At 43.2% G+C, this 15,601-nt stretch overlaps 2 long non-coding RNA genes across 2 annotated transcripts; one reads left to right on the forward strand and one right to left on the reverse strand.

The window, feature by feature from the left end:
- Positions 1-145: 145 nt before the first annotated feature.
- On the reverse strand, positions 146-2,590 carry LOC309713902. Its single transcript, XR_014278726.1, has 2 exons — positions 2,079-2,590; positions 146-304 (listed from the first exon to the last, which is right to left on the reverse strand). It is a non-coding gene; the product is annotated as an uncharacterized lncRNA (long non-coding RNA).
- A 9,849-nt stretch (positions 2,591-12,439) lies between these two features.
- Positions 12,440-15,288, forward strand: LOC309713906. The gene is made up of 5 exons (XR_014278730.1): positions 12,440-12,849; positions 13,385-13,590; positions 14,187-14,311; positions 14,427-14,484; positions 15,251-15,288. It is a non-coding gene; the product is annotated as an uncharacterized lncRNA (long non-coding RNA).
- The last annotated feature ends 313 nt before the right edge of the window (positions 15,289-15,601 follow it).

The following is a 15,601-nucleotide window of genomic DNA, read 5'->3' on the forward strand; positions in this document are numbered from 1 at the left end:
CCCCATCATCCTCTATTAGAAGACATCCAAGCTAAGTAAACATGTCTTGGCCCTTTCCCCCTGAAATGACAGGCAGGCAAAGATGTTGCGTCTTTGTTTGCTTCCTGGCCCTGGGTCTCATTCCCATTGGCATAATCCTGATCTGTGAAGGGCCCCCGACACTTCTGACACCTTCAAGTTCAAAAGCTTCGCCCCCTTCTGACAGTCCCAATCTGACAAATGTAGCCCCTAGGGTCTTGCCCACCACTTCCTCTCCAGTTTTGCCCACGCCCGATCCATTTAGAAAGAAACGAGACACGGTTACCTCCTGTACCCCAAGTACGACTAGAATGATTACTCTCTGTGTCCCCAACAATAAAAGTTGGGTAGTCGAAATAGATTTCGCTAGCTTCCCAGTCACTCCCGTCACCAAAGACCAAGGGGGGGATCTTTTTAACCTTGCAGTACATCTCTCCTCCTCAGTGTGGTATATAACCCTGGGAGGTTGGCATCAGTGGAAGTGGTCCAGTTTAGTGTCAGAAACGGACCTCGATTGGTCCAAGCACTCTAGGGGTCAGGCTTTGCACTGGAGAAACCAAAATATGCTCAGAATAGCAAAAAAAACCGGATCTTTCAGGCTTAATTTTTACCCTAAAGGATCTGGCCTTGACCTCCTGTCAACAATTTATACTTGCCCCTTGGACTGATCGCACCGCCCTGTATTGGCAAATGGAAATATGCCCTAGCGTTGGTGCAGCTCCAAGCTCTGTAGTTAAAGATGATAACCCCACCTTTAATGGCCCTCCGGTGACATATACAAACGGGGGGAGAAACGGCCGAATACGCATTGTAGACACAAACAAAATGTCTAAAGATGACCTCTTCCAAATTCTAACCGGTATTTCTGGAGCAACAAACAACTGGTTACTACTAGCTGAACAAGCTGCTGACAAGACGGCTTCCGACTGCATAGTGTGTATGGGAGCCCGCCCCACTTTAAGAGTGGTACCGGCGCCAGTCAATAGTGCATGCCTCCTGCATCTTATGAACAATACAAAACGAGGTCATTGCTCATATCTGGAAAACCACTTTCCTAAAACTCAACGCTCGGTCTCTAATAAACCACCTTTCTTTTCTTCAGATGTAGCTGTGAACAATTTCACTTGTATTAACCTGACTGGCAATGCAGTAAAACTAGGTAGCTTGAACTCTTCTTGGTGCACTGAGATGACGGTTATGAAACCAAACTTCCGACCTACGGCTAGGGCTGATTTGTGGTGGTGGTGTGGCAATAACAAGTTATATGATGGTTTCCCTCGGGATGCGTCAGGTCTTTGCGCTCTCATAACTCTTATTTTACCTGTTTTAGTCACTCCAGTAGATCTCTCTATAGAAGTACACGAAGTTGGCCTCCCATCCTCCTCTGAACGCCGCTCTAAACGTTCTCTAATCCCAGGTTCAGCTCATAATCCAACCTATATTGATGCTGTAGGTATACCCCGTGGGGTCCCCGATGAATATAAACTGCGAGACCAGGTTAAAGCAGGATGGGCCTCGATACTTTGGATGGTTGAAATAAATGCGAATGTAGACAGAATTAACTACATTCACTTTAATGTGCAACTGTTGGCTAATTACACTCGAGATGGTTTTGAAGCTGTGCATGCACAGTTATCTGCCACTTCCCTAATGGCTTTCCAAAACAGGGTCGCAACGGATTTTCTCCTCGCAGAAAGAGGCGGAGTCTGCAGCCTTTTTGGTCAGGAGTGCTGTACCTATATCCCCAATAACACAGCTCCTGATGGTTCCCTCACTAAAGCTATTACTGGTCTCACAGCTCTTACTGTTAAAATGAAGGAACACTCGGGCGTTGATACTGCCATGTGGGACTCTTGGCTTAACATGTTTGGCAAATATAAGGCCCTTGTAGCTTCCATCCTAGTTTCCATCTCAGTTTTTGTTGCTGTCCTAGTCACCTGCGGTTGCTGTTGTATTCCATGCATTCGATCCCTCTTCCAGAGACTGATTGTTACAGCTCTCACTCCTGAGGATAAGGATCTCGCCCGGCAGATGCCTTTATTGGCTAGTCAACTTCCCACCTCCTCGCCAACGGATGATGAAAACTCTGATCGTGAGGGTGACGAACATTATCGTCTTTCTCTTGTTTAAATGCTTCTAGAATGGTTGTTTCTCTGTGGTGTTTTGTATTAGGCTTGTTATTAATTGTTTCCCTCACCCACTTCCTCTTGAAGGATATATCTGGTTGAACTGTGTCTGGTCGGGTTGTGAGGGTTAAGCGATGTTCTCAGGGTCTCCGGACTTAAGCCTGAGCGAATGTGTACTCCCACCACTGGATATAAATTGTTTTTTTTCCACACCCCTTCCTCACGTTTTACCATATTCACTTTTGAATGTCCTTAGCAGTTACCGTTCTGGGTTTATTTTACGGTTGATTTATTCTTTCACATTTTCACGTTTATATCTCTCATTATTATAGTATACTCTGTACTCTCCACATTTTTATCATTACTTATGCTTTTTGGTTGCTGGGTTACAGGAACTGTTAATTTTGTGTCACTACCCTGGTTGCACTGACTCGTTGTATCCTTGGGTGCAGGACAGCTGTTACTGCTTTCGTCGGGAACCGAGACTGCTTGCAGCCGACCCCTGGGCAGGGTGGTGCCTGGACTCTTTTCTCCTCATCTGCAATGACATATAAAGACAAATGATAAGACCCGAGGAGTTTTTCGAGCCAGGCTTCGACACGTCTCTGTGTTCCTTTGAATGTTACTTATTTTTGTGTGTTGACCCATTTAAGATGGGTCAAAAGGGGGATTTGAAGAAAATATAATCTGATCAAACATTATTCAGCTTTAAATATTGTTCAGCTTTAAAGTTACTGTGCAACTGTGTAATAAAAATGTGCTCACGACTTTGGCCTTGAGAGCGATAAGAAGCGATCGCCTCATCCTGCAGGTGCAAGATATCTGCAAGCGAAGAGACTAGAACACCCAAGGCCGATTTCCTTTTATGGAGTTGTTTTTCTGCTAATGCAGCACTTTCCTCACAACCCCCTCCTGTAAGTTTTAGAGAATATATACCCATCCTCACAGCAAATCTTGGGAATCTCCTGATGTGAGCTGTGTTGAGAGGTTGTCTCTGTCTCAATAAAAGTTCACTGATTCCCCATCTGCCGCAGGTGTCCGGTTGTCTTCATTCTCCGCCAGCCTGGTTAAGTCAATTCCTCCTTAACATCTAAAAGAACCTATTTAATGAAGGAAGACGGGTTCACTTTGTGTTTAATATTATTCTATTGCTGTTGTTGTTTTTTTTGTATCCTTCAGGAGTTAGAAGTTAGCAGGGAGTTAGCTCGCTAGCTTCTATCTAAATACAATATAGCATGTCCTGACTGCGGGGTTTTGGAAACAAATTAAAACGCACAGCTCTGTTATCACTTCCAGCATAAATGAAGACAGAAAACTAAACAGCAGTGACGTTTGTAGGGTTACTGAAGTTGGGCTAGCTGGTATATAATGGTGTGCTACGTGACCGCTAGCGACACAGGTATGTTAGCATAATATAAACAAGCTAACTTTTTTTCCACTCGATAAAAGTTAACGTGAGTGTTCTCGGTGGTCAGAAACAAATGTAATCGCATGGCAGGATGCTGTAAAAGGACCAAACTTCAACCAGGAGAACAACTGAGATAATCCATCCACAATACGAGGTTAGTCATTCATATACTGCTGCATGGGCTGGGCTGTAGTTACATCCTAAGGTTTTAAAAACTGAGCTTAAATAAATGATTAGCGGTAATAAAAGCCGAGGGAGGTCAACAGTGATCACTGACTGTTTTAGGAGCTTTTTGAGATCAAATAGAAGAAAATACATAACATTAAACATGTTAACAACACAAAAGCCATATTAAACGCAGACAACTTTAGACCCGGAAGTAGGCTTCGTGGCGTCATCACTGAACAACCGGATTGATACCTCCAGAGTAAGTTGACCTCAGTATTTGTCCAGCTCTTCCATATTTCTGATGACCAACACTTTGGCTTGTTCCGGTGTTCCATTGAGTTTAATGAATACTTTGCAGTTGGTGGTCCATGTATTTTGAATTTTTCCCTGTTTCTTCAAGTAACGTGCTTTCCTGGCAATGTCCGCATTTCTTTTTATCAGATGTTCGTTCATGAAGACATCGGATCCTTTCAGTTTCCTTCCTTGTTTTAACAGTGCTGTTTTCTGTTTTCTGTTTGCAAATCTCACAATGATGGCTGGTTTGTTACTGTCATTGGACCATATATACTTACAATACATAGTTTTTTGTTCAATATTGATAGTTTAATAATTAGAAATCTACCCTCTGGATCTATAACTGTATCGAGTACTGTAAAATTAACATTTTTATGTATTAAAATTGCTACTCCCCGTTGTCTAGAATTATAACAGGCTGCAAACACGTTAGGGAACTCAGGTGTTTTAAGTTCGTTTAAACCTGTGACAGGTCTGTGAGTTTCTTGTAATAAAACAACATCTGCCTGTAGTTTTTTAAGCTGGTTAAATATCTTTAACCTCTTTCCTCTGGTGCCAGCTCCATTTACATTCCATGTGACAAACCTCAGCATGCCCATAATTGTGTGTGTATGTCTAATGATGTACGCTGGGTGTTTCGTTTAGACAGGTGGAGAGCGGGGGGGCTAGGAGGAGGAGTTGGCCGTCCGACTGCGGTCTGGAGTGTGGGGCCTCCCTGCTGCTGCGGAGTCGGGGCGGTCTGCCTCCCCCCACCGCAGGGAAAAGGGTAACACCACCTGGGTCTGGGTGCAGTTCCCCCCTCCAGGGGCAAGGGTACCTAGACCCGGTTCGCAGAGTACGTTTGGGGAGTGTGATCGTGTGTACAGCGTCTCTTTATGTCTGTCTCCACGTTGGTTGAGTGTGGAGTAAGTGCATATGAGAGCATGAGGGTGGGAATGGATGTTTGTATCTGTGTGTGCCTGTATTTCTGTGTCTATATGTCAGGTTGGGTGTCAGGCGCCACCTCTCTGGGGACACCTTAGCCCCTCCAAGGTTTGGAGGCCTATCTCCCCCTACCACCACTTCCCCTGCCAGTGGCGGACTCCCTCAGACATCGGTGCGTTGGTGGTTCTTTGTGTCCGGGGGTGGGCGCCCAGGTACACACCAGCTCACTCCTTGGCAGCCGCTTATCGGGGCCTGGAGCCTGGGGCTCGCTCGGGCCACTTCGGAGGTGGGGTGCCCCCGGCCTCTCGGCCTGGGGCTCGGTCACTCAGGCACGGCTGGCTGCCGGCGGAGCTCACGGGCGCGTCACTGCAACTCCCCCTGGCTTCTGCTCCGCGGCTGCTGGGTGAGCCCTCATCTGGGACTCTCCTCGGCTCTTTCTGGGACAGTGGCGCGGCTGCCCCTCTGTTGGTCTTCCTTGGTCTCTTGTGTTCTGGGGGCCTCTGGATGTCTGGAGTTTTGATCTCCTCCATACCTGCTTCATGCCCTGGAGGACGGGGCTGTGGCCCCCCCACACCCTCTAGCAGATCATTACATGAAGGAACCTTTTAAAAAACAAAAAACAAGCGCGTCCATGCTCACAGGTGTACACACGGGTGATCACACCCACAAACTACACCCTTTTTGGCTCCTACCTCAAAGCACACTGTGTTCTGTTGATCTTATGTGCTGCACAATAATGTTTAATATTTAGTATTTACTGTCATATTCCCATATATCATTGTGATGTTGTTTATTCTATTACGCTTGTTCTCTTCTGCTTGTTTTCTTTTTTCTTTCTCAGCAGGTGATCCAGGTGATTGATATATGCATTTTTTTTCTTTTTTTCTTCTTTTTTTTCTTTTTCTGCTCATTCTGTTGGTTTTTGCTTTTTGCCCTTCTCCCCCATCCCTCTTCTCTTTCCCTCTTTCTTTCTCCCCTTCTTTCCCCCAGTCAAGTCTGTCCCGTATTCAGTAAGTGAAAATAAAATAAACAATAAAAGGTGAATCAAATGGACCATTACGGCAAGGCTGGGATGGTCAATTTGGTAAAGTAAATACCACCCGTTAGGCATCTTTCTTTGCCTTTAGACAACAATTCTGATGGCAAAAGAGCCAAACGGGACAGGCAAAAAAAAAAAAAAAAAAGAGAATGTGGAAACATCCCTTGTTTGTAAATAGAAAGAGAGAGAGAGAAAAAAAAAGTGTAGTGAGAGGCTCCATAAGTCTGACTATGTGTGTGAATATTCACTAATATGAACAAGCGTGGCTTGTGTTATGTGTCCTGCAAGTCTGTGCGTGCTGTGAGGCTGTTGTGAATGTGCTGCCGTTGAGCGGATGTGTTTGCGTGATTGTGGTGTGAAAATATGGAGAAATAGAGGGTGTTGTTTGTAGGTGAGTGGGGAAGTAGGTGATCACAGCAGTGAAAGACAAGAGAAAGAAAGAAACCACATGAACTGTGAGCAAAAACAAAAAAAAAAAGAAACGAAACGGAAACATTCCAATTAAAGTAATGACGGAGGGTGACGGCGTTATATCTGCTATGACATCATATTGATATTACTAGGTTAAACCCATGTTAAAGGAGAAAGTGTGAATGAATAAGAAAAGAGTGTAGCGGGTTCTTATCTGGAGTGCAGTCAATATAACCACGGTGTGGTGCCGGGGTCGCGGTAGAGCTGTCCGTCCACGTAGAGCCGGTCCACGGCGATGACAGCACGGGAGCCTTTCTGGATGAAGCTACGTCGAACTGGGAACAGGACCTTGCGTCGTTCCAGGATCTCTTTGGGGAACTGGTCGTTCACGCTGAAGTCCGTTCCTTTCAGCTCTCTGCCGCGACTCTTCACCTGTTCCTTCTGTTTGAATTGACCGAATTTGGCCACAATAGGCCATGGTCTCCCGGTCCGCAACCTCACGCCCCCCAAGCGATGTACTCTATCGAAGTCGATGTTCTTTACGGTGTCCTCCGGCAGCTTCAGGTGGATTTTGATGAAGCTTTTCACCGTTGCCTCCGCGTCCTCTCCGGCAGATTCTGGAATACCAGAAAAAACAAGATTATCTCTCATGCTACGGGCTTGTAGATCGATAACGGACTCTTTTATTTTTTTATTTTCAATGTTTAGCTGGGTCACATTATCGGTGAGAGATTTGACCGACTCCCGTAGCGTGGTATTTTCAGCGGCAAGCATTTCCACCTGCTGCTGGCTGAATTCCAGGGATTCTCTCAGAGATTTAAATTCCCGGTGTAAAATCTCCACCAGGGACAGCCTCGCGTCGAAACTGGACAATCGCTTGTCGATTGACTCCAGGATGTCTGCGATGTCTTTGCCGGCAGGCGATGTTGTACCGGGGGAGTCTGCCGGGCGACATCTCTTCGATGACGGCGTCTCAATTTTGGCCGGGGAGGATGCACTCTGGGCCTTCTTCATTACTAAATCTTGAAAACAGTGGTCGATGTATTCTTGGAGAGCGTCTAAACTCTCCCCGTTGTCCTCCAGGGTGTTGGAGATGATAGAACAGATGTTGTTAGTTATATGACAATTGATTAGTATATTTGGTAATACTGAAGCTTGAAAAACCTTTGTTAATCTCTATGCTACCATTTGCTTTTTTTCCGCCAATTCTCCGGCGTCTGACGTCACCTACAACATGGGTCGCTTACCTTACTTGTCACTTCCGTCACTTACCGTCCTCCTCCTAATTACTAACATTTTGCACAAGTGTTAACGGCATGTTGGTGTGCTGGTGATCCTCCTCAACTGGCTGGTACTTTTTGAAGGCCTTGACAAAACTGAGTCATTGTCCATGACAGTTGATGGTATTTTGCGGAATATGTCGTAGCATGAGTGAATGTCGTCCAACTCAACAGCAATATTGTCATGAGTATAACAACTTCTGCATGCCAGTGCTGCTTTCCCATGTTTCATGGTGTGTGGATTTATCCAGTGTACCATTACACAAGATAGCTTTTATTACGTTCAGTCCAGATGTCTGCTGTCGTAGAGACATAGTCTACTCCTCAAATGTCTTTCTGAGCTCGAATTTAATTTTAGCATAATTACTGTCTATGTATTTGGAAATAGTCTATCTACATGGCAGGCCTACTCCTCCTCTTGCTGGTATCTTGGCAATAAGAGACTTGAAAGAATCTGACTCGTGTGTTGATAATGGCGGCATGTTCCAGTAACTGAAAATTTTTAATGCCATTATTCTCATCACAGCCGATATCACTCTCAGGGACCTTCCTTTCTTAATGTGTTCAATGCTTTTTTTCCCCGTGCCACATTTCATTATTACACATAATTTATGGACATCTATAGTTTAATTTCTTTGCATGTGTGGATTGGATGGGTTGTTACCGACACCTGGTGGGAATTCCATGTCAGAAGCATCTGTTTTAGAAACTGCATTAAGTGTGGTGAGAATGACATTTCAGAATGACAATGAGAATGACAGTCCACATGCCTTCTGTTGACTTCCATATATAAACCAGGGTTTGCCTCCTTTCCTGTCCGAAAAGCTACAGACGTTGGTAAAAGAAGAGCAACATACTGTAGATGATTGCATAGGAAAGCTAAAGAACTCATCAAAGCAGACTATTTCCTTAGGGATCTACTCTAACAGAATTGTTCTTTTTATATAGACATCTTTATATAGAATCTGTTTAGTTACCCTGTTAGTGTTTGTCAAGTCTTCCGTCGTGATGATGAAAAGACTTTGTCTCTGTGGGTCAAAGACTTTGAATAAAATGCACACACGCCCATTACATGCAGCCACACATAACATGTGCGCTGCATTTGACATTTTCATTTAATTAGCAGTTACCATGCAACTAAACACAGCTCCCAACCACTCTGGCAGGAAACAGTAGCCTGATTATAAGCTTCATTGTGAGTCACACATAAAACACATTATTTTCATTCAACGTAGTGATCACAAATAAAAGTCATCAGATGATAAAACAAATAGAGCACGGTGTGTATTATGGCATCCAAAGAGTTATGGTTTCATCTGACCACACCGCATTCTCCCAGTAAATCACGAGCCTGTTTAAACGTTGTTCAGTAAACTTTAAATGTGCTGTCTTTGCCTATTTCTGGTTTTATTAGATCAATGCAGTGAAAAGTGACAGGAAAGTGGAGGCAGGGTTAAAGAAACGTTGTCCCCGCCCCGGTCCCCAAAGACAGACCCAATAGCTAATATGCTGTTAAAGGTACGTGAAAGCATTAACTCCAAAATAATTGCTGGTCAAAATAATAAACAAAAAAAGCTGTTCCAAAAAAGTGCTACCTGCATGAAACAAAACCAAACACAAACACTATTTCTAACTCCCAATTTTAATAAACAAGAGAAACTGTATGAAAAATGATCACCCTTTCTGCTTCAGTGCTTATTTACACATGGACAAGAGTATTTACAACACTGTATACAAAACCTAATGGTTCTCATAAGATGCACACAAAACTGAGTGTTTGGATGCTGAGGACAGGTCTGCTCCTGCTGCCAACTGCTGCCAGGAGAACAACTGCTAGAGACAGGGTTTTTAAAATTGCCAGTTGGTAGTGGGCACCAATCAGCAGCTGCCAGGTCAACGCCAGCCCAAGACAGCTCCCCAATCAGAAGGAGGCCCTGCAGAGACACTTAAAGACACAATCCAGACACATTGATCCAAAATGTGGCCAGGGACTTAACACGTGCGCATACAGGCCATGGCGGTTGAGTTCATTACCTATTCTTTTCTTTGAAAAAGTTGTAGGACTGCTTTCTAATTACAGAAAGCAGATTTGTCAGCTGCTTATCATTTTCCTTTCAAGCACATTCCAAAGATGCTCTGCTTGACTCAGATCAGGTGACTGTGGGTGCAATTGGAGTACAGCGTTTTTCCAATCATCTTTTGTCCAATTTTGGTCCAAAATGTAGCCTCAGTTTCCTGTTCTTAGCTGACAGTGTAGTTTTATGTTGCTCTAGCCCACCTCTGCTATGTTATATGTTTTGTGTGTTCATTGATGATTTTCTAAATAACCTTTTTGTAGTTGATTGAGTTTCTTTTTCCTTCTTATCAGCCAAACATAATACTTCTGACTAATGACTATGTTTGTTGAAAAAAAGCGAAATAGCTGTCTTCCTTCTCTCACCCCAACCGGTCGCAGCAGATGGCCGCACCTCTCTGAGCCTGGTTCTGCCGGAGGTTTCTTCCTGTTAAAAGGGAGTTTTTCCTTCCCACTGTTGCCAAAGTGCTTGCTCATAGGTGGTCATATGATTGTTGGGTTTTTCTCTGTATCTATGAAGCGCCTTGAGGCGACTTATGTTGTGATTTCGCGCTATATGAATAAAATTGAATTGTGCTAACCACGGTGGCACGGTGGTTAGCACTGTTGCCTCACAGCAAGAAGGTCCTGAGTTCAATTCCACCATCAGGCCGGGGTCTTTCTGTGTGGAGTTTGCATGTTCTCCCTGTGTTTGCATGGGTTCTCTCCGGGTACTCCGGCTTCCTCCCACCGTCCAAAGACATGCAGCTTGTGGGGATAGGTTAATTGGATAATACAAATTGCCACTAGGTGTGAATGTGCGAGTGAGTGTGAATGGTTGTCTGTCCTTGTGTGTTGGCCCTGTGACAGACTGGCGACCTGTCCAGGGTGTACCCTGCCTCTCGCCCTATGACAGCTGGGACAGGCTCCAGCGCCCCCCGCGACCCTGAAAAGGATAAGCGGAAGCGAATGGATGGATGAATTGAATTGAATTGAATGAGCAAGAAAGTGCAGGAGGGGCAGGTGAAGTAGCCATGGTGCTAACGAGTCGGCTACGAGCTAAGCTAAGCTAGCGAAACAGTACAGAGACAGTGAGTGAATACTTTGGCTATAAATTGGGTAGTGAGTACACAGAAAGTGTGCTTCGGATGAAGCACGTGAAGATTATACTATGAAAAAGAATGTATTTAAAAGTTGTTAATTTAAATTGCTAAGCAAATAAGCTACTCAGAAACACCACTGTGTTTGAGCAGGAACAGGAAGTGGTACTCTACCGCAGAGCGCGCGAACACCAAGTGCCAGGCTGGTCGGCAAACTGAAGTGGGTCCAGTAATGAGCTTCCCAGGGGCCGAAGCTGAGCTAGGACCAGCCGCTCCAGGGTCTTCATCAGGTGCGATGTCAAAGCCTTCGATCTGTAGCTGTTGATGTCCTTGGGACGTCTTTGGCATTGGTGTTCAGAGCTGTGGGACTCTCCCCAGCCTTAGGCTCAGGTTGAAGATGTGCGCATTCACCCCACACAGTTGACAGGACAACCCTTGAGCTGATGCCATCTGGACCTGCTGCCTTCCTGGTTCTGATCCTCCTCGGTTCCCTCCAAACCTGGATGGTTGAGAGAGACAGGCTGGAGTCGTGTGTTGGTTGTGTGCTGGATGCTGTGGTTGGGTGTGAGGAGTAGTGAGCAGAGGAGGTGTGTAGTGGCTGAGGTGTCAGAGGTGGAACAGCAGCAGTGGGGGTGGATGAGTCTGCAGCCGATGTTGAAGACTGCCTTCTGGATGAATCAATCTGTTGAAGAAGTGAAAAGATAGGAAGTCCATAAAAATACTGTGATTATGCCAAGATTCTATTTCAATTCAATTCAATTCAATTTTATTTACATAGCACCAAATCACAACAACAGTCGCCTCAAGGTGCTTTATATTGTACAGTAGATTGTACAATAATAGATACAGAGAAAAACCCAACAATCATATGACCCCCTATGAGCAAGCACTTTGGCGACAGTGGGAAGGAAAAACTCCCTTTTAACAGGAAGAAACCTCCGGCAGAACCAGGCACATGCTGTGGAAGAGAGACAGAGATTGATAACATGTATGATTCAATGCAGAGAGGTCTATTAACACATAGTGAGTGAGAATGGTGACTGGAAAGGAAAAACTCAATGCATCATGGGAATCCCCCGGCAGCCTACGTCTATTGCAGCATAACTAAGGGAGGATTCAGGGTCACCTGGTCCAGCCCTAACTATATGCTTTAGCAAAAAGGAAAGTTTGAAGCCTAATCTTGAAAGTACTCTAGGAACAACAAGTAGGCCTGCAGAGCAAGAGCGAAGTGCTCTAATAGGGTGATATGGTACTACAAGGTCATTAAGATAAGATGGGGCCTGATTATTTTAGACCTTGTATGTGAGGAGCAGGATTTTGAATTCAATTCTGGATTTAACAGCGAGCTGATGAAGAGAAGCCAATACAGGAGAAATCTGCTCTCTCTTTCTAGTCCCTGTCAGTACTCTTGCTGCAGCATTTTTGATTAACTGAAGGCTTTTCGGGGAGGTTTTAGGACATCCTGATAATAATGAATTACAGTCGTCCAGCCTGGAAGTAATAACATGAACTAGTTTTTCAGCGTCACTCTGAGACAGGATATTTCTAATTTCACTGTTAGTGCTGCTCGCAAAGTAGCTTCAAATTGTTATAATTATGTAAGTTTCTTTCTGAAAAAATGGACATCAAAGTCATATTTGCAGTTTCAGCTCCAGTCAGGGCAACGGCGTAGATTTGGCATGGACAGAAGGGACATGTCCCCACCAATATCCAGCGATTACTGAATTGTCCCCACCAATAATTTGATCTCTTTGAGTAAAGAAAAACAAACCCGATAGAAAGGTGAAAAAAAAAACGATCTGTCAACGTCTCATTCACCCAGCGGTGCAGAAAGAGTTAAATTACGGTCTCTACCGGAGTCCAACCTCATGTGACAAAAATGGCCAATGTGATTGGCTGTGACTTTCAGGGAGCTCTATCTAGTTTTAGCAGCAGCAACCCTGTGCTGCAACGACCTGCAAGGAGGAGAGGAGGATGGCTGCAAAAAGGAAGAACCTGGATATAAGAAAGTATTTTTCAAAGAGACCTGTAAGTTACTTAAAGTCAACTTTACTCGTAAAATGTGTACGTCATAATAACATTGCAGGCTATGCTAGGCTTTGGCCTAGCATAGCCTGCATAGCCCACGTCAGTCTAAAATTAACGTTAACCATGATTAACGTGTTTTGGAAACTAACTGCACAACAGGCAGCACTGTTAGTTCTCTCAGTCTCAGAGCAGCATTTCTAATTTTGATTGTCAGAGAAAACGGCAGCTTTGAGCAGCCAGGATATTAGTTTACAGAGGCCGTTAGAATTATATGTCTAACATTAAAATGTTGGTGACACAATAATTTCATTCTAATGGCACTGACATATTCATAGGGTTAATTTTTGAGACAAAATATCGTGAGGTAGTCATGATTTTGCAAATATTCCACCTTGTAGTGCAGTTTGCACAAATTGTTTTAAAAATGCATTTACCCTACAAACATTACTGACGAGTCAAGATCTGCACAAAGTGACAGAAACACTGAAGCAGCTCCACATTTTATTCTTATTGTCATGTATTTCCTATTTGTCAGGTGACAGAAGAACCAACACAAAGCTCAGAGAGTGATGGTGACACAAGATCACAGGTGGAATTGGATGATGACTTGGTGGTTCATTACTGTATTTGAAGCACATGTGTGACTGCATGTATGTGGAGTATCTCACTGTTATTCATCAGGTGACAGAGGCAGCTCTGCCATGTTGTAGCTCGGACAGAGGTGAAGAGGCGAGGTCACAGGTGACTGACTGATGGTTTGGTGCTATAGATTAACTAGTATTTATTATCATGACAATTGGTTAGGCTGCTGATGTAAATTGATTCATTAGTGTACATTTGACAAAGAATCTGAATTGACATGTCTCACTTTTTTTATGGCAGGAATCAATGTGTCATTTTATCAGTTGGCAATATGTCCTAGTGCAGTCAGAGGGAAGAGCCAGGGCCAAAGGCACATCAAGCACACAATAATAATTTTGTAGTAATCTTAGATGAGTAGTTTTATGGACAAAAACCACCAGGTCATTCAGTGTTCCCTTAGTGCTAAATGTATAACAGATGTGGATGTACTATAACTGAAGTAATGTTGTTAAGTCCTTAAAGTCATATTCTTTTATTGTCATGACTCTATTTGAAGCTATTTTTATTTTTGTATGTTACCTGATTTATGTGGAATATGGCTGAAGTAAACTAAAGCCTAAAATACTTAATCATTTGTTTAATAATAATTTAACATTATATAATTCACATATAAAACTATGAATTGTAATTTTAAATGGTTTAAAAGCATGTAGAATACGATATGTAGGCAAGTATATTTTTCCTTTTTTATCAAGAAGCAAAGACAAAAAGGAAGGAAAAACAAAGAAACAGTTCGGTGGTTGAATCATCCGTCCCCACCAATGCCGAAACCAAATCTACGCCCTTGAGTCAGGGTGTAACCAAGCATAAATACCGAAAGGTAAATAGCTCACCTTACTATGCCAATAGTAACTCTAAATATATCCAGACTCCAGTTCTGCTCCAATAGCCAGATAAGTGATTGATTCTCTTTTCTGTTTCTCTGTCTCCTACAGTCTCCTCCAATCTCTCCTGCTCACAGTACAGTACTGAACAGTTAACGCAATAATAAAGGTATGATTCATTTTTCCTAAAAGATGTTATACTTTACATTGTGAATGCGCTGGAAATCTATGGCTCTTCCATCCATTTAGGCAATAAACAGAACTACAGAATAAAGAGAAGACTAGGTCAAAGAAATTCTGCTTGGACTATAGCAATGAAGCTTTACTGACCACACCAATTTCTTTGCTTTAAGGATACAGAATATAGAAACATTTTCAGCAGGGAAATAAAAGATGAACAAATCCACAACTCTTATTAAAATGAAATAAAGTTAATGCCCCAATGCTGCAAAGAATTATCCTTGCCTGAGAATCTGATTCAACATTTCCCTCTAATATGGTAGTTATATCGAATATCACATGAAGCACTCTCAATTGAAATCTTCCTTATGTGGACAATAATGACTTTCCTCCTTAAATCCAATTTAAGAGCCTCTAATGGCTCCATAATGTTTCCCACATGGCAAATTAACAGCTTTGCATGAGGCTGTGGCACAGAAAAGAGACACTTTTACTCATTTTTTAAACTCAGCGATTTGCCTTTTCTCCACAGGAAAAAAAGATAAACACATGAGGGAGGCTAACATATCTAAGAAAAAACATGTGCAATTATTATTAATATCACTCCACACTCTAGGGTTTATGACACATTGCTTAAATATTAGCTTTTACAGGCAATATTGTGTGCTATAGTGCATTAACGTCATGGAGGCAAAAAGTCTTGATCCGAAAGATCCTATGTGTTTTTGATGTGTTTTTTATTCTCTTTTCAACAGTGCGTAATATTACAATCATATGTGACTCTTCTCTGGAGCACTTTCATCTTTATGGCAAGTGAAATGACTGATCATATCAGTTCATACTGATTTCTATCACACTCAATAACAGAGGGAAGCAGTAAGTCCAGCATTACTGTGTTATCAGGCTTCACACCCATTCTGTGCTTTCATTTCTGCAAGGCATCACTCTGTACTGCTCAGGAGGTGGACTTTTAATGCTAAAAACACCAGAGAAGGTGAAAGGTTGCCTTGTAGCAACAGTTTTGCTAAACATTGCAATATCTACAGTGCTTGGAAGGTTATTTTTAAAATGTATTCCACTACAGATTACAGAATACATGCCCCAAG

Source organism: Aulonocara stuartgranti (genome assembly GCF_965226115.1).
Source record: "Aulonocara stuartgranti genome assembly, chromosome: 9".
NCBI classification, from domain to species: domain Eukaryota; kingdom Metazoa; phylum Chordata; class Actinopteri; order Cichliformes; family Cichlidae; genus Aulonocara; species Aulonocara stuartgranti.